Source organism: Pleurodeles waltl, chromosome 5, assembly GCF_031143425.1.
Source record: "Pleurodeles waltl isolate 20211129_DDA chromosome 5, aPleWal1.hap1.20221129, whole genome shotgun sequence".
In the NCBI taxonomy this organism is placed as follows: Eukaryota; Metazoa; Chordata; class Amphibia; order Caudata; family Salamandridae; genus Pleurodeles; species Pleurodeles waltl.
In genome coordinates this window covers 1651063355-1651086482 of record NC_090444.1, presented here as the reverse complement: position 1 = coordinate 1651086482, position 23128 = coordinate 1651063355, and positions in this window count along the sequence as shown.

Genomic DNA, 23128 nt, shown 5'->3' with positions numbered 1-23128 from the left:
AATCATTTCATAAGGTAAGCCCCAGCATAGCCACCTATTAACAGAATTGCTGCTCCCACCACCAGAGCATGCATAAGTTGAGGGATGAAATGAAGACTCTTTTCCAGCAGCCACATCTCCTGAAAACATGAGAGGATTCAGAGCTTACTTGTTCCACTAAAGACAGCAACTTATGAAGGCAAAAGACAGAGTTATTAGCTTGGTGACTGGTGAAGAGGATCTACCCATCTCACTGAGCCCAAAGGCTTGGTTTTACAGCCTCTTGTAGCCCAAAATCCTACACTCATCCTGTTGGCATCAAGCTTCTGTAAGTTACTAGTTAGATACCTCAATTGCAGATAGGGAAAAGTTGAAAGTGTGACGGAGACAGGTCAAAGGACAGGATAAGTTAAGTGTCATCTGCTTAAGAAAGGGAGTCCACACTGTAAGTTTAATAATTTCTCCAACCGTTAGATGCTCGAAGACAAGATGGTATTTACAAAGAGAATGGTGAATGTTCAGAATATAATGGTGGGATCACCAATACCTGGTTCTCATTAGAAAGAAAGGAGGAAAAACAGGATTTGGCCACCTCAAGTAGGTTTACTGCCACCAGATTGTGGATTAAAATGGAGAGATCCATGGTGTGAACCATTGGTTGATAGTGTACCACAGGGAGACACAAAACCCACTCCAAGGTAGTTAACAATAGATGAATACAATTCCAAACTGGGCTTTCTTTGGGAAAACACAGGAACTTCCCTAAAGAGCTGCAATACCAATACTTCACAGAGAGACCACCTTGCTTTTAATCAATAATTACCAGAACTTTGTATCAGGTCTACTATATTTTTATTTGGACACTTCTTTGAAGGGTTGCTATACTTACTTACTTATTTATGTCTACTACCCCTCCTAGGGTATAGGCCATCAACCAGGACTCTTTAGCCATCTCTGTCCTGTTCTTTTCTTTCAATCTGACTCCAGGTGTAACCCATCTCCTTGCAGTCAACCTCGAGGCCTCGGCACCAGGGATCTCTTGGCCTTCCTCTTGTTCTTTTTCTTTGAGGGATTCAGAACTGGTCTTGGCTGGTGTTGGTTGAATACTGAATGGCTGCAATACTTGTATTAAATGGGACTGGCAGCACTTGCCTAACGGTACATTAAATGAGCTGTGCAACAGTGTTGCTACACTTTAGTGGAACAGTCACAGTGCATCGCTGCTGAACTGTCTTTAAAAACACGGTGCATGAATTTATTAACAGTCCCTGTCACATTTTCAACTGGAGAGTATTGACACATTTTTTACACTGACCCTTCTCAGCTGGACAGATCTACCTCCAACTGGACAGTGTACCTTTTCCAAGAAAGGCACTGTGGAATTGTTTGACCCCTTCTACTGGGGGGAATCCAAACATTTACAAGGAGATTATTGAGATCTCTCAAGAGGGCTGATATTCTTTTCAGTAGTGTTGGCATTTTTTGTCAGGTACCAAAATCTCATATGATTGAAAAGTCCTACAACGAGCAATTCCTGCAGACTCAATGCTTCGATTTGTCCCTAAAGTGAGCATCAGAATGCTGCAGAGTTAGCTACATTGTTGCAGTGAGCAACTAACTTCGATAAAGAGTGAGAGTGTAGTTAAGTCTCTCCTTGCATTGTTATGTTGCATTAATCCCTTTTCCTGGATAGAGAAGTGCTTAATAATCAGCCTGAGCTACCCAGCTGCTGATTATTTCTTTTTGATATACAGTGGATGTGTTGCTGATTTGCAGCAGTCATTTTGAGGATCTGTGTACCTCTACTCAGAAAAATTAAAGTAAGAAATAAAAGGTGATCCTGCACTATTTGATAACTGATTTTAGGTGTCATATTTGAGTACTCCTAATATATAGAAGTAGTACAATTTCTATGTTCAGTGCCTTCTCACTAGGTCACACTTTCATAAGACACTGCCAATGCATACTGGGGCTGTGTGGGAGAGGAAACTCCAATGAAATGTTGTACTTCCATTTGGGTTTATGAAATTAAGATTTCAGGAACGCCATTTCTAATTATATCAATTTTATTCTATCAGTCACTGTGATGCCTTACAGCTAAAGCTCTTTTCGGATGAAATTAAGACTAACAGTAATAGAAATAGAGGTTGAGCACAGAATTGCAGAGGGGTGGTATATTGAGGGTTAGACAAGTGGAGAGGGAGATAGTGAGAGAAAGAGAATGAGTGAGACATAGAAGTGACAGAGGGGAGGTGCTAGGGAAAAATGGAGAGGGACAGAAACACAAAGGGAGAAAGCAAGTGAGGAATAAATTGATAGGGCATGATAGCAAAGCACAAAAGAGATTGTGAAGGATTTACAGAAAAAGAGAATAGATATAATACAGAAGGAAATAGAAAGCATAAACATATTCACTAAGGGGGACAATGTGTCTAAAAGGATTAATTAAAAGAGAGAAGTGAAAGGTGAAGTGCAGAGCGTTTAAGCAATGTATGAGATGAAGAAAGACAGTGTGATTGAGAGAGTTTGAGAAAGAATTGGAAAAAGAGAGTGATATAGTGAAAATTAGTGAGGAGGGGAGAACATAAGAGAGTGGAAGGGAATGAGACATCTACAAAGAAAAGCAGAGAGAGGTAGAGCAACAAAGGACAAAAGAGACAGAATGGGCAGACTTTAAGATGAAAGTTGATAAAGAAATAAAAGTGAGAATAAAAGTGCAAAACGATAGAGTGAGAGGGCAACTGAAGATAAGATATGTGACTGTTCAGGCTGAATTTAAAGTTTATCAGATTTTGAGCAAACTTAGTGACCTAATATACTTTCAAATTAAAAAATCCACTAAATTTTTTAAAATGGCTGTAGGCTGCTACCCAAAAAATACCCTTGCAAAGAAATACTGAACGTTTTATTAAGGTTTGACCAATGACACCTTTCCAACAGTGCTTTTTGGCAGTGCTCTCCACAATGGCTTTCCACCTTCCCATGTTACTTGTTAGAACACTCTCTTTATGAAATGTGTTGATGCTATCGTTTGAAAGGTATAGCAGTCTTGCTTTTAAGAGTTGGTATTGACACTGAAAAGTATACCTGATATGTTGAGAACTGTGGTTCTTTTGCAGAAGTGATATGATGGATTTCTAATTTGAATTACAACTTGGCAACCAATCGAACTGTCTCATACCATGACATTTGACAATGGCCTTTGTAGTCCTCATTGTTCATACTGCAAGTCCATTTATTTATATTATCAGTGCTGGTGGCAGGTCCTCATTCTTTCTACTTTCACCATGCAGAAATATGTGTTTCTGTACAAGCAAAGTTAGCCGCCTGATAGGTACCACCTTGAGGGGTCTAAGCAAAAATCCAGCGACATAACAATGATAGACGGGGTCTAGTTTTGTGGAAGTTAGATATTTTTTTCTAAATGAAAGGCATCATGTAAGGAAGAATAAAGTGATGCTGAGTGTCCAGCAGAGAGCAAGAGCCTTGAGCATAACTGTGAATTCACTACTCAAGAACAGAGTCTTGGAGACAGGGTTTCCCCCTAGAGAACTAGCAGCATGCCTCAAATGGACCCATCCCAGCCTCTTGTAGAGGACTGCCCACCATCAGTTTTACCAGTTTTATTGCTGACTGTCCAACGAAAATATATTTCACACCCTTTTCAGCACAACAGTCTTGTGACTTTGATGGGCATGCCCACCTTATGACAAAGGCCCTGATTTAGAGTTAGAGTTTGGCAGATGGGAACACAAAAGTGATGGCTAACCCATCTGTCTAATTGCAAGTTCCCTCTTTTTTTTTAAACTACCAACAGATAAAATGCGAAACTTCACTCATCAATAATGTGGCCAGAGCTCCCCAGAATTTGCCCAAGGCAAAGTTTAGGTCCTATGTAGATGATGATTTGAAGCTGCAGAAATTCCCACATGCATAGGGTAGAAATAGCTAAAATTGCTTTTAAATAAGAAATAAAAGAAACCTATCAAGCATTGCAATAAAAACAAAAGATATGTAAACCTGCAAGTTAGTCCACTTCACACACCTATTATTTCAAACATGTTGTATTGTGCATAAAGATACTGGTCAATTCTGCTTCGTAAGGTGCCATTATTTGAAAACACTCTATATATTTGAGTAGAGTAATACCAATAATTCATAGTATGCATTAAGGCCTATATTTATTGCCCCAGTCTCTCCACAAATATCAGTGAATGAATACACTATTTTTGTGTCTTGTCATTCCTGGTGTCATGCCATCCTAAACATACACGCACTACGGGCCTGATTCCATTCTCTAATTGCTTCTCTTGGATAGGAAAGTCTTTGAAACAGTGCTTCAAAGAATCTTACAACAATGACTACAGAAGATATGATAGAAAGAACCTCATTGACGAAGTCTACAGACATTCTGAAGTGTTCACTTGAATGTCATATTTGTTTACAGCAAAAGGCAAACAAGTGTCTTCCTCAGGTTTTATCCCTATGTTCCTCATTACAAGTTGAGCAGAATAGGATGAGATATTTACTAGACACAGTAAATATCGCTACCCCAGGGTGAGGGATTAACAGCATGTGCTAAATACCTCCAAATCAGAGTTTGCAGCTTCAAAATGGGGCAGAACATACGGAACTGGAATTTTTCACTCCAAATTCCACGGTGTGCCTTTTCTTTTACAGAACTTTACCCTATTTATGTTTCGGTCGGATTGATTTGCACAATTCTATCTGGGAAAACCTTCAAGGGTTATATAATTACCACACACCTTGTAATTTCAATCTCTCCGTAAACAGGTATTGTAACCTTGAACTTGTAATCAGGTTGCTAGGGACCAAACTCCAATGTTATCCTTTCTAAAATATGACAAATTTGGCAAAACATATGAAACTACTGTAAGAACATTGATTATTAATCAGACGTGGGAGGGGGCCTAACCACAAGGAAAAAGGCTACCAACTTGTTAAGGTAAAAACAGTTTCAATAACTTCAACCTGGTCTAAACCTCCTGGTAGCAATAGCATAGAGCAGACAGGCTTACCTTCGAAAGAAATATGTAAAGAATGTAGCAGTAACAAAATAGTTAAAAAGTGAAAAGACAACACAATAAAAATGCCAGCACCAATTTACAAAGATAGAGAAAAATATAATGAGCCAAAATAAATGACACCAATACAACAAAGATCCAATAAGTGGAACTGGAGATATGAACTTTTAAAGAATTAAGACAAAAAACACAGAGAAAAAGTAAAATGCCATTCGGACGTCAGTTTTCACAGTTGCTGAGACCTATGTGTGATTTCAGGATGCAATGGAGAACAAGTCGGATGCACCAAGCAGGTCATCCCAGTGAAGGATTTTACCTTCTGCGTTAGTCTCTGCAACGGAAGTCAAAGGCCCGTATTTATACTTTTTTTAGCGACGTATTTGCGCCGCTTTTTGGCGCAAAACGGCGCAAACCTACAAAATACAATGGCATTTTGCAAGTTTGCGCCGTTTTTGCGTCAAAAAACGACACAAATGCGGCGCAAAAAAAGTATAAATACGGGCCAAAATCTTTTAACTGGGTAAGGTTGTCAGTTATAGTCTATGAAGTCCTCTCAAAGCCAGATAACTGTAGGACAATGTCCTGCTGAAGCTATTGTTTTCACAGAAAAAGCTCTTAGAGGGAAACATTAAAATGTTGTGGCTGCCGAAGTCCTCACGTTGGGTGCAGAATTTATGTGCATTTGCCTGGTCAGGATTTCTACTTTCAGATTTAGCATTTTTCAAAGTATTCTAGTAGGGCAGCCTGACGTCATCTCAAAATTGGATACTTTTGCCATGTGGTTCTGCTGATGCCTCAGAGGTCCAAGAAGTCCGAATATTTTCAGAGTCCCAATTTTTCACAGGTTCTGTAGCAGAGCCTTGTGGTCACTTTTAATGCTACCAAGACCTCAGGACAACAACTAGGTGCCAGGCCCAGCTTCAGCAGAGCCCACCAACAGGGCCCAGTACTGGTCCTGGGGCTACTGGTCACCTGGACACTTCAGGAAAAAAAGACCCTGTACAGCTTGTTGTGTCCCTGTAGCCCAAAAGGAGGTCATACAACTGACTTTTGGAGTCCACTTTTCAGTCCTGGGCACAAGTGGGAGCTGGTCCAGCATTTCAGATCTCCACAACGGTCTCATGTAGCAAATCCAGTGTTCATCCAGAGGTCCATAGAATGTTCTGAAGAGTTATGAGTGAGGTTCATCTTTTGGTGAATTTAGTAGCTGGTGTGTGCTGGTGACTCCTCAACACTTCCTAGACAGTGAGAACAAATTTGGAAGGAGCAAACCTTCCCACTTTTTCAGCACATCCTGTTTGTTCAACAGCAGACCATCCCATAGTCCATTATTCTATGCAAAATCCAAGATGGCATAAATGGTCTACCTTTGGAAGTGGCTGGGGTGCAGTCAGGGGAGTTTTTAGGGAAATGAGCAGTTCCTCCTCCTCAGCTACTTCAAACTAGTTCTGGGACCGGTTGTCCCTCTCAATGGGCTGCTACCAAGCTGGGTACAGTAAAGCCAGGAAACAAAAGGCTTCTCTTCTCCAGGTCTCCCTTTAGACTTAATGAAGTTACAGAAACCTCCCCAAATGCCCTTCCAGGGCTGATATGACTCACATACCTTACACCCAGGTCTTCTTTCCAAAAGGGGCTGATCCATTAGCTCTACTCTGGGAGGAGTTTGCACATCTCATATAGGGGATAATGGACTACAACTAAGGATTCAACTGGAGTGCATTCTACCATTTATATATGTGAAAACCTTTTGCGAGGCCTAAACCTTCCTTTTTAATACAAATAAGTCACCCGTGCAGGTAGTCCGTAAAGGCCAATAGAGCAAGGTGCATTGTATCACCTAAAATCTTTTTTCACTACTCTAAGACACATCTCTCACTTTAGATAACACTAGGTTACCTTAATACATTTAATAAGAGCTAACCTGTGATTGGGTTCAGGCAAAAATGACATTTTCAGACTCAAATGAATCATAATTCAACTCCTTTTTATGGTAAAGTTGGATTTTAAGTCTTAATTCTGAAAGTACCACCTATAGAAAGTTGGCATTTTCTTATCCAAACCACTTGTGTCCTGGGTCACATGACTGTGAATGGCTCTGCTGTTGGGCTTTGTGTGTTCCTCCCAGACAGTGACACAAAAGGGATTAGGTGTAGACAAGATGGGCCATCCTGTCAGGATGGCTAGGGGTGGAGCCTTTCCATGGCCCACTTGCACTTTAAAGGGGCTTGCCTCCTGCACACTCAAAGCAACCTGGAGCCAGTCATTTGTCACCCCAGACTTCTTCGAGCCTTGACGAGGGAGGGAAGAACTTTCCAGATCCAGATGTGGGAATATTATAATAGGGGGTTGTAAAAAACTGGGGTGCTTGTTGACTGCTGTGTGGGTCCTGGTCAAGCAGCAACCACAGTCCTTGTCAGGGTGAGGCACAAAACAAACCTAAATTAACCTTTGCTCAACCCTCTCGTAGCTTGACACAGGGCAGTCAGGCTTAACTTAGAGGCAACGTGTAAAGTATTTGTGCACCACTTCAAACAGTAATAGACTGAAAAACACCTCACAAAAAGGATCCCAAACCAAGTTAAAAAATAGAGTATGTTTTAATAAAGAAAACAAGACCAAAATCTAAATATCCCAAACAGTCTTATAGTCTGTTGACACTAAAAACGCTTGTTTTTCATGCTTAATCTGAATGGTGAGAAGGAAATAAAGACCGTGCAAATTCAATTTGGAGACTTTCAGCTGGAAATGCTAATTAGTACTCCACAATTAACAGTACTGCAAACCATTCGAGGACATCAGTGCTTGAAATGGTAATGTAGAAGTGTAGGTACTCCTTGTCCCAGAGTACCTGTTTGTTCCTGAATATTACCAACACTAAAAGCATGGGAGCAGTGTTTAGAAGTGGCAGGACTATCTCTTCCACATTAAATAGTGCAGCTACTGAATACCTGCTAATACCTGCCCATTTAAAGCACTGGCAGAAGTGCTGTTAAAGGCACTACAGCCCCAAATGAAACAGGTTTACAGAGTAATGGTTCTATTCTCCCTTCTAAGAAATATGGACTTAGGGCCTGATTCTAACTTTGGAGGACGGTGTTAAACCGTCCGAAAAGTGGCGGATATACCACCTACCGTATTACGAGTTCCATAGGATATAATGGACTCGTAATACGGTAGGTGGTATATCCGCCACTTTTGGGACGGTTTAACACCGTCCTCCAAAGTTAGAATCAGGCCCTTAGTCCCAATGAAACTATAACAGTCATGCTTTGAAGTATTGACACATTAAAATTAAAAGAGCCCATTGTAGAAGCATGAATACTTGTCCTTTAGGGCTTTATAGCAGCCTTTCTGAGAAGTAAAGTTAGTATCCCAGCTCGATATCTACTGAGGAATAAAAGGGAAGGGAAGGGGTACGGTGGTAGAAATGGCATAAATTTATAATACTTGGCCTTTCTAGTTGAGATTGCCAGCAAGTAACATGCATTCCAATATGTAAACAGCACTACATGTTAATATCCTTCTAAGCTCTATACAGACACGTGATTTTAAAAAGGTAGAAAAATCTAAGTTTTCAGTTTTAACACCATGCATGGATGCAGATTTATGACTTCAGAAAAAACTTTCCAGAAGTACACTTAGAGAAAGCTTGTGAATTAAAGTTTTGTATGCCACAATATAGGGCCAGATGTACTAAGATTGGCAATAGCGATTTCCTAATTACAATTTCCTGTGAATTGCAATTAGGAAATCACAGTTCTCAATGTATGAAACTGTTTTGATTTTCATTAGCGATTCCTATTGGGTCACAAATAGACCTACATCATACCTATTAATGAGGTAGGATGCAATTTGCGACCCACTAGGATTCACTGCCATCACAGGGATGGTGGCCTGCTGGTGTCAGCAGACCACTATGCATGTGATTGTTTTTAAATAAATAAATCTTTTTTTAAATGCAGCCTGTTTTCCATAAAGGAAAATGGGATGTGTTTAAAATGAAAAAAAAAAAATGTTTAAGTTTCATTTTTTAAGAGCTCTTACAAAATATTTTTTCAACATTCTCAAAGGGGAAGGGACCTCAAAGGGATCCCTTCCCATATGCAAATGGGTTACCACCACTTTTAAAATGGTGGTAAAGTATTACTCTTTTGCAACTGGAATTCGGTCGCAAAACAGTGGTCCATTCCATACCGGTTTGGTATTTGGAAAGGACGCCCAAACCATGCCCCTTCCAAATACTGATTCACAATTGCAAATTGCGATTTTGTAACATGTGACTGAATCACATTTTGCATTTTGTATATCCAAAAAAGCATTTTTCTGGACGCAAACAGTCTGATTCTGTGATTCGGGCCTTTTCAGACCGGAAAAATGCTTTGTACTTCTGGCCCACAGCCATATATTTTTCACATGCAATAAAAAGTAGCAAGTGCAAACGCACGAGCTAACATCTCACCCTGGCAAGGTATGTATCCTTACTGTTGACAAGAGTAAATCTCCACAGGATTAAAAATGGTCTGAAATTAGGTTCTGACTACCCACAAACTTGTACTTTTGTGGATCTCCAAAAATGTCATTGACATTCCATCCCTGGATCACCCAATCACCACCTACAGGAACTATACTCACAAGGAATGCTCTGTGTGACTAAATCTTTTTACGGTCCAAATGTCTATGAAGTACACAGTTTGTATTGCACTTGTGGATACATGCACATGCAAGTAAAACTTAGAAGCCCAAATTGAGTTCTGATTAGAGATGTATATGCTCCCTGAAATAGGAAATGTGGCACATGTCGCTAAAGTGAATGGCCGAAGACCAAACAATCAAGTGCAATAGAGAAGCTAGGATTAGAACTGAGGCAGTCAACCTAACTACTGAAATATTGTATCTTCTTCAAGCATTTGATGTTAGGGAATTATTTAAAAAAATCATTATATGTAAACATAATTGTTTATTACTGAAAAATACTCTGATCTACATGTTTTGTCAATATTATTCTGACAAATTGCCTATAGCTTTCTTGCCTTTTTGTGTTCCTCTCTCACATGTGTGACACAACTAAACCTGTGAGTATCATAAATCTTTCTCTGCTGCTCCCAGGAACAGATAAAATATTAAACAGCAGAGGTAAGATGCAGAAAGGAAATAGGTATTTATCCCAAGAAAGTCTGCCAGGGCCATTTGGGGTGGAGGAAAACATTAAAGAGGGCTGGGTGGACACTAACAGCCCACCCCTCCCCCCCGTAGCTATTAAATTCAGGTGTGCACTTTTAGAAATCAGTAAACGCACAGTCTCTTAACTCACAAATTTAATAGAAAACGAATAGAACACCTGAATGGGCTGTGCCTTCCCTCACACAATGCCCCCTGGTGTGTGTCTGGGGCCTGGTCTGGGCAAGGGAGGATCTTGTGAAGAACAGAGACTCTCCTTTGAAATTTGCCTATGCAGCGTGGCTTTCTAACACTGTGCAACTCGATTTGTCATGCATCGTACCTGGGCGTCAGAGTCATCGTTAACCTGCACGGGTCTGAGGTGCTCTGTCTAGAAATCAACGCATCCCTCTCTTGCGAAGGAGAAAATTGACGCATCGCCTACCCGACCGGAGAAGAAATGACGCAGGGTCTCACTTGCGAGTAATGAATCGATTCAATGCTGACTTTTCCGACACAGACTTGCCCCTGCAGCTTTATCTTTGACGCAAACCAGGTACTTTGTGTTTAAGCAACGTTTACATTGATTTCTATGAAGTAAGACTCTTATTCTTTTGAAAATTCATATCTTGACTTTTGTATGTTGGATTTTTGTCATTTTGGTCTTGTTTCATTTAGATAAATATTACCTATGTTTCTAAACTGGTGTGGTGTTCATTTTGTAGTGTTTTCACTGAATCACTGTGTGTGTGTTAGTACAAATACCTTTCACATTGCTTCTGAAGTTAAGACTGCCTGCTTGTGCCAAGCTACCAAGGGGGTGAGTGGGGGTTAACTGAGTGTGTTTCTCCTTTGCCCTGACTAAAGTGAGGGTCCTTGCTAGAACACAGGTATCCTGACTGCCAACCAAAGGCCCCACAAAACAATGAAGATACTTTAATAAAACAAGGCCTTTGCATAGCTAAATTCATCTAGAGGCAATAAGGCCTGAGGACTGCAGTAAGTCTCCTTAGAAGTCATCCTAATCATGTCTACCCTCATTTACTACTACTACCAATAATAATAGTACTGCTATAATACTATCACATTTACTTGTTCGACTACTATTGTTACTAATACTACTAGTTATAAAACTCAACCTACTAATAGTAAAATCAATACTAATAAGGTTTTGCAGTTTTTTGGGGCTGTAAATAATGAGTGTTAATATTAACAGGTTGAATGCAATTTAAACAATCAATTTGAACTATGCCAACCTTTATTAACTATGAGCTTTACTCCCTTTTCCAAAGTGATTTTTTCTTAAGAAAAAATGAGGAAGTTTGGTAAGTAAATGGTACCAATCATCTATGAATACAGTCATCAGAAACACCTAGGGCATTTAACACTGAATGCCTACATATCTTGCATTCGGTACTCAGCACTCATACACATACACAAAGAACAGGTATAGACTATGACTTAGCAGTGCATGCTATCTTCACACACACACACACACACACATTCAAACACACATACACATGCACACACATGCACACACACAACGTGTAAAGCAGTGATGTGGCATGAGGTCTGTCAGCCTTACAGGGTGATCAGCAGATCCTTATAGCTTGGTAGAGTAGTATACACCACAGCATTACTGCCCCAGGGTAGTGATGCAGCCAAGGGAGCTAATAGAGCTGAGCAGGACAGTCTATTGGGGAACCACAGAAATTGGCTTAATGCTTGCTCGTACACAGGGACGTGAAAGAAGTTACTTAGGGAGGAGCCTCCTACTAGATGGGGAGCCATTTTCATTGAGAATATTGGTAGTGAAGGAAGGAGGAGATACATAATTTAACATGCTCATGAGGTAGCTAAAGGCTAGCTGTCTCTCATGCAGTTATCATGCAATAAAAATTGCTAGGTCAGAATCCAATTGGGAAGAAACTGCTACAAGGTAAAATCCTATTTGTACAGGTCACTTGGTTTTCAGCTGCCTAGATCTGGTGCTGGCTAACTGAGACAGAGTGGCAAAGGAATTCCTCCATTGAAAAGGAAGCATACCTCTCTTGCTTGGCAGTTAACAGTGAGTTCCACATCTGCATGCACAAAGGTCTTCACTGCCCGAAAACAGAACCACCCTCTTCTTAAAAACATTTAGGCCCATATTTACAAGCAGCCTGTACCACAGGTGCATCACTTTTTGTGATGCACCAACGGCACAGGCTGCAGACCCATATCTACAAGGCCACTAAAAGCCACTTTACTATGGTGCAAGTGTGCCTAAGTTGGTGCATGGCAGCAAGTTGTGCGCCAGCGCAGGGGTAAAGGACAGAAATGCACTATATCTTGTAGATACGGTACATTTCTGTCCTTTCCTGGTGGCACAGGGTGGCACAGCAAGACACTTGCTGCACCACCCTGCACCACGGGCCTTGTAAATATGGTCCTTAGTTTGAGTATTAGTGTGAGTATCAGTGTAGGTCACCCAATTTCGAGCACAATGTATATAAATAAGTGTGTCCTATATTTTCCAGTGTTTTTAATTAAATACTGAGAAAAAGAGGTAAAGGCAAGAAAGCATAGATAAGACTGAAAAAGAGTTGATAAGAGATGAGAAAGGAAAGGGTAGAGACAACTAGAGAAGACAGTCAGAATATGTTGACATCAGATAAATGGGAGAAGAAACCACCAACCGGGCAACATGGGAGACAGAAGGAAAATATTTGGAAGGAAAAAGGTTAAAAAGCAGTCAAGTATGAATTCCAAAACATGCCAATTCAGAGTGAGTAAGTAAAATTTTGAGACCAAACAGCACTCAAAGAAGCAACAAATATTTTAATGGGAAAAGCGCATGTCCTGCTTAGCCCTACTTGCTTCAAGTCAAGAAAAAATGGAAGAGTTGCACAAAGCTTCTGGTTCACAGTCACAAATTGAGTATAGGCTTTTCTCACTTTACTTAAGAAATTACTTATTTGAAGAGAAGTCTTCATAAGGTTTTTTTTTTTAACAATTTGGTAGCCTGTCCAAGGTCAATGCTTAATACCATGCGAATTAATAGTGTTTGGCAACTCACAAATACTTGACTTGATATAGATTTCAGGGTATAAGTGGGTCGGAATATATGAAAACTTTTTGAGTGATGGGTAGTAGATAAGCCATGTATGCTTTGTATGAATGACTCTTCAAAATTATTGAATCATCTACAGAGAGGTTTTGGAAAATGCCTCTTTTTGCATGATCACCCCCATTCTTTGGCTTGTTTTTGACTCTGTGTAATTGGACTCTGCTACCCAGGCCCTACAGCAGGTGCTCTGACCCCTAAAACATCCAAACATTGGCTACACTCCTAATTGGCATCTTTAACTTCCTAGTATATAGTACAAAGTGTGTGCCAATGGCTTGCAATTTAAATGTCAATAGCCGACTGCAGCACCTGCTGTGCCATTCATTAAAGTGACAGTACAAATATGACAGCTGGCCTACCAATGCAGCCTTTCAATGCAGTTTTACAATGTACATTCGAAATGTCAAAATAACCCATTTTGACAGACTGAAACCTAACCTCCATTTAAATAATAATAAATCACCCTGAAGAAGTACTTACTGTCATATGGCAGGGTGCATGATATCTAAAAATAGTAGAACATGTGAAAGTTTAGTGTTAAACATGCCCTTATAGTGCAAAGGCCCAAACATCTATTTTCACTGTATCAGGGCTAGCTGCTCAATAGAAAAGCATTTGGATACTAAATTAAATTCAATATCTGGCTAGGTAAGAACTACAAAATTAATGCTTGGATTTTGTAAAATATGTATTACAAGCTGAATTTACAGGTAAAGTCAGATTTGCAAAAAATATTTTTGAAGTACATACTTTGAGAAATGTATCTTTCCCTCCCTAAAACCTTTAGAAGCCCACTTGGATAAACTCCTAGCTGTCACCTATGAGATGACTACCTCCCTTAATAAGGTGTGAATTTGCTCCCAGAGCTGAGGCCTTGCGTGTGGGGAGGTATTCTCTTTTCCTGCCCGGAGGACCATATAGGTTGTGCCCAGGAATTTGATTCATTTGAAAGAGGTCAATCCTGCCACAGGCAAATGTCAACAGACATCAGGGCAGTGCCCTCTTTTGTCCACCTAGTCAGCCAGGCACCAATCCAAGGGAGAGGCACTTTCCCCAGAACTGGTTTAGAGTGACCACAGAGAAGGGGTTGCTCTCTTCCATGACTGCATATATGGGATGGGCACTGGAGTTCTGCAGAGTTGAAGAAAGGTTCTGCCATCTTTATTTTAGGTAGAGAGGGGCACTGGGAATGTCTACAGTAGTTATCTCTGTGACCATTTTCCTAATTAATGAGGATAGGGCCAGGAGTTTCCTTCACCCAGAGGCTAGTGCCAGGCACCACTGGAAAGCCTCTTCAGAATACTACTGGACCTGGGGAAGACATAGGAAGGCCTGTAACTGCTATTTGAAAATGATTATTGGTAATTTATTTATCTCATGCCTTAGTTAATTAAAACCATGCATGAGGAATAGGAACACAACAACACTTGAATAGTAAAAGAATTCTGATTGTTACAAATAATCATCTTATTAAACAAGCTGATAGATGGACAATAATAACGGTATTAATGCCATTTGCATAGACAAATGCTAAGAGGCAGATGGTAATAAAGTGTTAATACAGTTTTAACAAGCAGACAATAAATGCTCTGATGTGATTCCCAAAGGTTAACATTCTACACTAGTAAAGTGTCATCTTCGACGTATTCTTGGGATTTCTACAATATAGTCTTATATAAAAAATTATAAATAGATGGGCTCCTTAATACCACATAAAGCAAAGAAGTATAATTCCCTGTCCTTTTTCTCAGTCCAAATATATTTTTAAATTTACACTGGACTTAGTTTCTTTTCAGTCATACTCAATATATGTCACAAGTCGTATGGCCGAAGGCAAGATGGTCAGTTACCCATCCCTTTGGCTATTCACCATGGGTTTTCAATAGGTACAGTACCTAATTTTGTTTCCACCACACCCATAAATGTCACAAATCATGTGGCAAGGGGTAAGTGGGTTACTTGGAGACAAGCCATTTGCACTTGCCTGCAAGAACGGATTCCCAACAAATTAAATAGAGGTTTTAAAAGGGTACTCCTCTCATTTAGTAATACTTGGTATATGCAGACTATGTGAAGAATACACTCTTATAATTAGTGTACAGCCTACATTAGCTAATATACGCCTTGCTTAGCCCTTTAGGCACAAGGTTACTTGGTTGTCAACCTCCATGCTGATGCTGCAGAAGTTTCTTTTTCATTTTCTTGGAAAGCAAAGACTCAAAATTGATTGAGGCCCAAACGTTGAGTAATTATTTGTAAGCAGCTAAGTATGTCCATTCTATGCGAGTTCCTGTTTGTTTGTCTTTCAACCATGAGAAACAGTGATTGTTTTTTTACTAGAAGTGTTTCCAAAATACTCATGGTGACCTAATCTGGAGGTTCTGCAAAGTTTGCAGGACCGTGCGGGCTACTGTCCTAATTCTTGGGCATGAAATTTGCTGTCACAACTGGAGCTCTAGTGTATTTTCCTTTGCAGCTCTTAACTTGAGAGAGATGTTTGTTAAGGGTCCCTGTCCATCTAGAGTTTGTTAGGCCAAACTCTAGGCGAAACTGCACAGGTGAGGTATGTTTCAGTAGGTGAAACACCCATCTATAGGTATTTGTTTGTAACCTGATCCAGGATCACGGACTGTCTTCCAAACATTGCTTCAGGCCCATATGCAATTGTTTGGACTTTGCTTGAATGACATTTGCATTTTGGTTTAAGTAAGGGCCCGAAGTTTTTTGTGGAGTCTTAAAAAAGCATACTGCAGAGAAGAGGTCTTTCCTTTTATAAACTGTTTCTAGAGGAGGACTGGCCCTTGGCTATCAATTACTACCATCAAGTGTTTGTACTCACCTTTTTTGATTTGTGAACCATTCAGGCACCAATATCAGGCTTTTGATCTTTTGCACATGACCATAATTGTTTTGTTTTTTAGTTAATAGCCCATTTAATGCAAAATATTCATGTAGTTTAATAAAAATATGTTGCAGCCTGATCCTAGCCCTAGATATTAAAAGAACATCATCAGAATAAAGGCGGCATGTGATTGGGTGGGCTCTGAGCTTAAGTAGATGTGAGGTTATCTTCTCCAAATATGTTAACAGTTCTTCAATAAAGATGTTGAATAATAATGGTGTAATTATTTTAGGCTTGTCCTATTATTGATTTTGCTTGTGCCTGTACTACTGTCTAAAAGTTTAGAATCAAGTCAGGTCTTGGATTAAAGTAGTATGATGCTCCTTAACAGTCTGTGCAAAATGCCCCTTTGGACTATTTTTTTGCATAAGATGTTTCTTGGAATGGAACCAAAATCTGCTTTAAAGTCCACAAAGCAGAAGTATAACAGGGATTTGGTTGTGTTTGTTCTACCTATTAGCTTGCTGATGTTCCGATCCCTTCTTTAAGATTTGTTTATTGAGGTGGTACTATCAACTGCTCATTTGCCAATGACTGCAAGCCTTTTAGTAAGAGCCACTGCCTCATTATCAAGAATGGAAGTTAAACTGCAATTAACCAGGGTAGAGATTTTGCCTCCTTTGTAAATAGGGTGTGTTATTGCACCATGTCACAAGTATGGTATATGTTCAGCAACTGCTGATGAGATCTGTGAGGAGTTCTGAAAGACTGAGCTTGCTCTCACTTGTGCTCAGAACAAAGAAGTGGACTCCAAGGGTTAGTTGGTTGACCTTCTCTTAAGCTACAAGCTTTTCTCCTGAGGAGTGCAGCTGACAAGTTCAAACTTGACCTGTCCAGAACTCTGCTGGTGGCTTCTACTGGAGTGAGTCTTGACCCCCCGAGTGCTGTTCGTGAGGTGACCCTCTACTGTTTCAAAGTGTACTCTTTCTGACAAACTTATAAATCTGGGATTTAGAAGTGTTTCGGCTTCAATGACCTCTGGAGGACTGTGGAAAACCTACCAAGTTAATCCAATGAAAGTGTGTTGCCACTGGGCCAAAGATTCAGAATGCTCATGCTCAAAATGTTTCAGCAGCAGCAAATCTGTTTCAGAGGGACATCGCAGAGGGGGTGCCTGGTTTTGTGGAGCCATGTCTGGCTACAACTTGCAGTCTTGCCCCACTGGAATAATCCAAGATCCAAAAAAGGGATTGAGCCCCAAAGTAGAAATTTACACTGAGCGAAGGCATCAAAAGTGTTTGACCAGTGAGGGACCTCCTAGGGTTTTAATTTTGGATTTCTCTCGCTGGAGCTTTCCTGCTAAAAGTCAACAGCTTTACAGGGATCTTTTCTAATGCTAGGCAGCCACATAGAGCCCTTCTCAAACACAACCTGCTGCCTTGCCCTGCTGAGATTTTTGGCGTACTCAAAAATTCTGACGCTAGTTCCCTAACTACCGCCAGGATGCACTGTATATTAAATACAGCACACACATGGTTTCATTAGGGGGAGCTGAGGGGTGCAAGAAAAGTGGTGCTGCACTAGGTGCAGCGCCATTTTTCATAAATATGCCCCTAAGTCAGAAGGTAAAACCTCTGAGTGGGTCAAACCTGGTTTCTGTGCCAGACTCAGGCTCAACTGCAGCTTGGCTTAAATATTTTCTAGGTCATGGCCCAGTGCAACTAGATGACCACAGATTGGGCTCAATGCTTTTTAGCTGTATTTTTACTTACAATTTAAAAGAAATCAAATCTCTGGCTCCCTTATGCGATTTTTGTTGTTTAGGTGTCATTTTGTTCATCAATCTATTCGCTCATGTAATAAATGTGGTGGGAATTTGTATTATGTTGTGTTTTCAACTTTTTAACCATTTTGGTACATCAAAACGCTTTTCTTAAGTTAATCCTGTCTGCTCTGTGCCATAGGCTACCAAGGGTTGAGGACAGGTTTAGATAGTTGAAAACTTTACTGGGCCTAATAAGATAGTGACATTATTATTTGTGGTGGACTACCATCCAACTAAACTAATAATCCACTTTGTCTCAAGAGATCAGCATAATGGGTGGTTTCAGCTGCCTTGAAGAATCACAACATAAAATTAATTGAGAGTACTAACTAAGCCTAGCATGCTGCCTCCTCAGGCAAGGTAGGATGACATGTTCACTACTAGAATCATTTGTGATTCAGGGAGGGAGGAATTGTCTGCATGCACAAAAGCTTAGTGAAAACCTCACTCTAGTACACATGCTGATGGATTTGAAAACTTGACTGTAAATTTAACTGAAGATTGGTAGCTGTTCCTGAGGATAATAACACAATGTTATATCTTCAGTAGAAGGGGACACAGACTAAAATGTTGTCTTCAAAGGAGTCTACTGCAGGGTAAGAAAAACCTTCAACTGACACTTGAAATCTAGCAGCAGGGAAACAGATGGGTGTCAGACTTTGATAAGTATAAAACCCCTGTCACCATTCAAAGCTGAACAAGGAAAGATTTTCAATCCCAGTAGCATTACTAACTCCAGACCTTCACACTAGGTAAATATATAGGGTGTTTCACTATGTGCAAGCACACCTTCATAAGTCCATTGACAAAGAGGTGGGAATCCAGCAAACGCTGACTCTGACTATAATTTCAGACACTGACACAAAAAAGGCAACTTCCATAGGGAATTTCTCGCGGGATCCCAATAGAAAGAACAACAGGTCATGGAAGCTGTGCTGATATAAACCTTTATGCCTTGTGAGCCCCAGGAACACAATTCTGGAAATGCCAGAGAGAGTAATAGAAGACGGTTTGGTGATTTTATCATGTTGAGCATAAAGGGCTGTGTGCGTACTAGGCACTTTAAATTGTTCCATTTCCAAAAAGAGGTTTTAATCCATATTATTACAGCTAGACTGAGACCTAAGGGAAGTAGCCACCTTGGAGGTGGGACCATAGCTTAATATTTGGGAGCTGCTTCCTCAAAGAGCTAGGCAATTCTGTGTGAACATTTACTGCCTCCGATAAGATCTAAAGTAATATGAAAAAAGTGATGAATTCCAATATTTTTATGATGCCCAAATGTGGTAGAGGGTGCAGTGACAGACATCATCAAGGCCCAGAGAGTTTTCATGGTGCCAGTATGAAAGGATAATGGAATGACCAAATCTGATTCAAAACAGTCTTTCTGAATTTGTTTTTGACATTGGGACTCAGTGCACTTTACTACTGCTAACCAGTGATAAAGTGCCTGTACTCTCTCCCTAATACATAGTAAAATTGTCTCACACCTCATTGGCATACTTAATTTACTTATAAGCCCTCAATAAAGTGGCTTACCATATACCCTGGGCCTGTATATTAAATGAGTAAATGCTACTAGTGGGCTTGCAACACTTATTGTGTCACCCACCTAAGTAGGCCTTAAAAAGTGTTCCAGGTCTGCCCTTGGAGCCTAACTGCAGTTTTAAACCATCATTTTGACTTGGCAAAATAACCCCTTGCCAAACCTTAAACTCCCCCTTTATCACATGGAAGTCACCCCTAAGATAGACTCTTGGTAGCCTATACTACAGAGTGTACTGTAATTAAAAGGTGGGTTATGCACTTTAAAGTTGTACATGTTCTGATTTTAAAAAACACCTACATTTGTTTTTCACTACTGTGAGGCCTAACTCTCCTGTAGGATAACATTAGGTTGCCTTATTACATTTATTAAGAGCTAAGATTTCAGTGAGACTAGGTAAACATTTCTTGGTTAGTATCTTAAAAATTGTAATTTATAATCCTCTTTAATGGTAAAGTCCGATTTAAGTTACAGTTTTGAAAATGCCAGTTTTGTAAGGTTGGTATTATCCTTCCCTAGCTATTTGATATAATTGGCATCTGGAACTTGTTTCCTCCCAGAGAGTCACACAAGAAAGAGATTAGGTGTGCCGTGATAGGCATTATGTTTCCGTATATATTTAGCTTTTGATTGTTTTGGTGACACCCTCTCGAAGCAAAGCCTAACTTTTATTAACACACAATTATTGTGTTAGGCACATTGTTGGATATTGTACTTTTAGAGGTTCTGGTTTGCTGATGCACAGACTGTTCATGGTGCCTTCAAAGTATGGGATCCATTATACATTTAGGGTGATACCTGAACTGTGGGACCTTTCTTTAGTGCATGCATTCTGTTGCCTGTGAGGTCATTTATAAGGTGTCACCATTTTCATGCCCTCCTGCCATTCTTGTGTTGTTTTCCTTGTTGATGCCTTGTTGTTTGTACCCTCTTATTGAACAACCAATAAAAGAAATTCAAGCAAAAAAAAAAACACCTGCAGAGGAAAGGAAAATAATGTGCAAAGAAAGGGAGTTTTATGTAAAAATTAAACATAAGGATTGCGTAGACCTTAACTACAGCCTGAATATTAGAAAGGAAATATATTTCATTTATACTTTTGCAAATGAAATTCTCTTAAGCAAAATAAATGAAGAGTAATTATAAAATATATGATTTGTTAAAATACTAAGGTATACATTTATTTGATTAACAATGCATAAAGGCACTGTAATATTGTGGTCTTTTAATGCTCCATTATATATATGAAGTTACTCATAATATATGAAGTTAAATGCTTCCTTACTCTTATTCCAGCAAAGTATAATAGGGCAGCCAAGTTAACTCTATCAACAGATCCTGTCAATATTTCAAACATATCCTTACAAATTAATTATTACAATTCTGTAGTTACGCTGAGGACAAGGATTTGTGTATTATTATAATACAGCAATTGCTGAGAACAATGGTTTCAGAATTGTTCTTTTACTTTGTTTTAAGTAGGCCACTTGGGATCTTGCTATGAAGATCCAGTACATTAACAGTAGTGCAGCATTCAAAGGTTCAACCAGGCAATGCGTTGTATTTAGAAATAGGAATTCCTAAGGGCATGAATTTTTTTGTTGAGGAAGTTTTTATGAAAACGTCTCACAAGATAGTCACTTAGACGAAGAGCAAATAAAGATTTGATGCATGAGAGGCATTTCAAACATTCAGTTTTCCTCGCTGAAAGCAGTGTTCCTTAGTGAATACTGTCACAGGGTACAGTCTAATCAGCACAGATAGTGATTTGGAAAGAGAGGCCATCAAAGGTAAAGTGCAGGTCAATTACGTTTTTCTTATGAGTTTTACGGATGATCTTATTTATTTTTTAAATCAGCATTTGGTATTGCTGTGCAGCTATACTGGTGTATAATGGAGCATACATTCACACAATATCTGAACATGAGAAGGATGCCTTATCAGTCCTCGGGTGCTTGCAGGATGCCATTCTTTCATTCTTTGTCTCAGGCAGGGAGGGCATTAATTCTCCCCAGGAAGGATCATTGCTCAAAGGACATTTGACTGGCATTGGGTGCTACAGACAGTGGGCTCTGTTAGCTGAGAGCTGCTTGGCATTGGCATCAGGTATGTGATTGCTCTAACCCTTCTCCCAGAACAGCATTCTTTTTAGTTACTAATGATGAGCAAATGTTTCAAAGCACTTGAAAATACCAGCTAATACCTAGCTAATAATATACTCTTCACATTTTTTATTTTTACTATTATAACATCAACGTGATATTTCCATTTTTGTTTTGTGAATCGTTTGTACTACGTTAGGTTAGAAGAAAAGCATCTGATCATATTAATCTAAATCTCTTAGGATTTGTCGTTCAAGTGGAAGGGTCTTATAAATACCATCTCTGTCTGTTGGCGAATAATTTGCAGTTGCAATAAGCATAGTCAGTGGATAGTTCATGGAACATCGGTCTATTTTCTCTGCTTCATGGGGTAAGTTTGACATACTAATGTATTCAGTAAAGTGATAAATGGAATGATTGAATTAATCTCAGCCACGGATATACACTGGGGGCCACACCCTAGTCCATTGTTTTTTCGCACACCATGTCAACTCAGTTTGGACCCAGCCATATGCAAAGCAGTCTTGACCCTTCTACAGTGGGAACAGCCCAGCCTGAACTGCCAGGTCAGAACTTGCATAAACTGGAACACAAGCAACCTATGACTGGTTTTGCCCTAGTTAAGGCTCATCTGCAAAGTATAGCTAGGCTTGAGTGACACAGTGTGGCATACCTTTACCACTTAGTGTGACACACTAAAGTATACAAAAAAGCAATGGAAGGAATGTTTAAATTCATATCACTGGTATTTACGGGGGGCTGCATCCCAGTACATAGTTATTTTGCACAGCAGCACAAAGCCTCTAATAGCTCTGAATCCAATTTGAAATGTTGTCTAAGCGAAGTTATTCACTGCATGCAGCATAATCATTAAAAATGTAGTACTGAGAAGACAGAGATCATGTTACTCAGGAAGGACAATCTTTTTGATCCTCAGTTATGGTGGCCTAGGTCTGCCCCCCATCCACCAGCCATTTTAAAAGTAGTGAAAAACTTAGAAATACATTTTGATGCCTCACTATCTTTTCGTCCAAAAGCTTTTGCTGTATGTGGAATGTGAACGAAATTAATGAAATCTTTGAACAATAAATTTGATATTTTTTCCTCTAGTAGCAGAAAAACATTGGCAGTTTTGATGATAACATGTAGGCTGGACTACTGTAACAGCTTATATGCTGGTGCCACAAAACAAACGATTCCGAGATTGCAGGTGGTGCAAAATGCTGCTGCCATGATGGTGCTGAAATTACCCCGTTGTTGCCGTCAACTGCTTTGAAAGCCCTCCATTGGCTGCCTGTTCATAAGAGGGTTCGTTTGAAGATCCTATTTCTCACTTTCCGAGCTTACCATGCTCAAGGTCCTAAGTATCTTATTGAGCGTTTTACTCATCATATTCCCATCGGACCCTGAGAGCCTCATCAGCGAATTTCCTCAAGCCTCCCAAGTTTAGACTTAAATCCTGAGGTGGTAAATCCTTTGCAGTCCAAGGTTCACTAGCCTGGAATTGTCTCCCCTTGTCATTG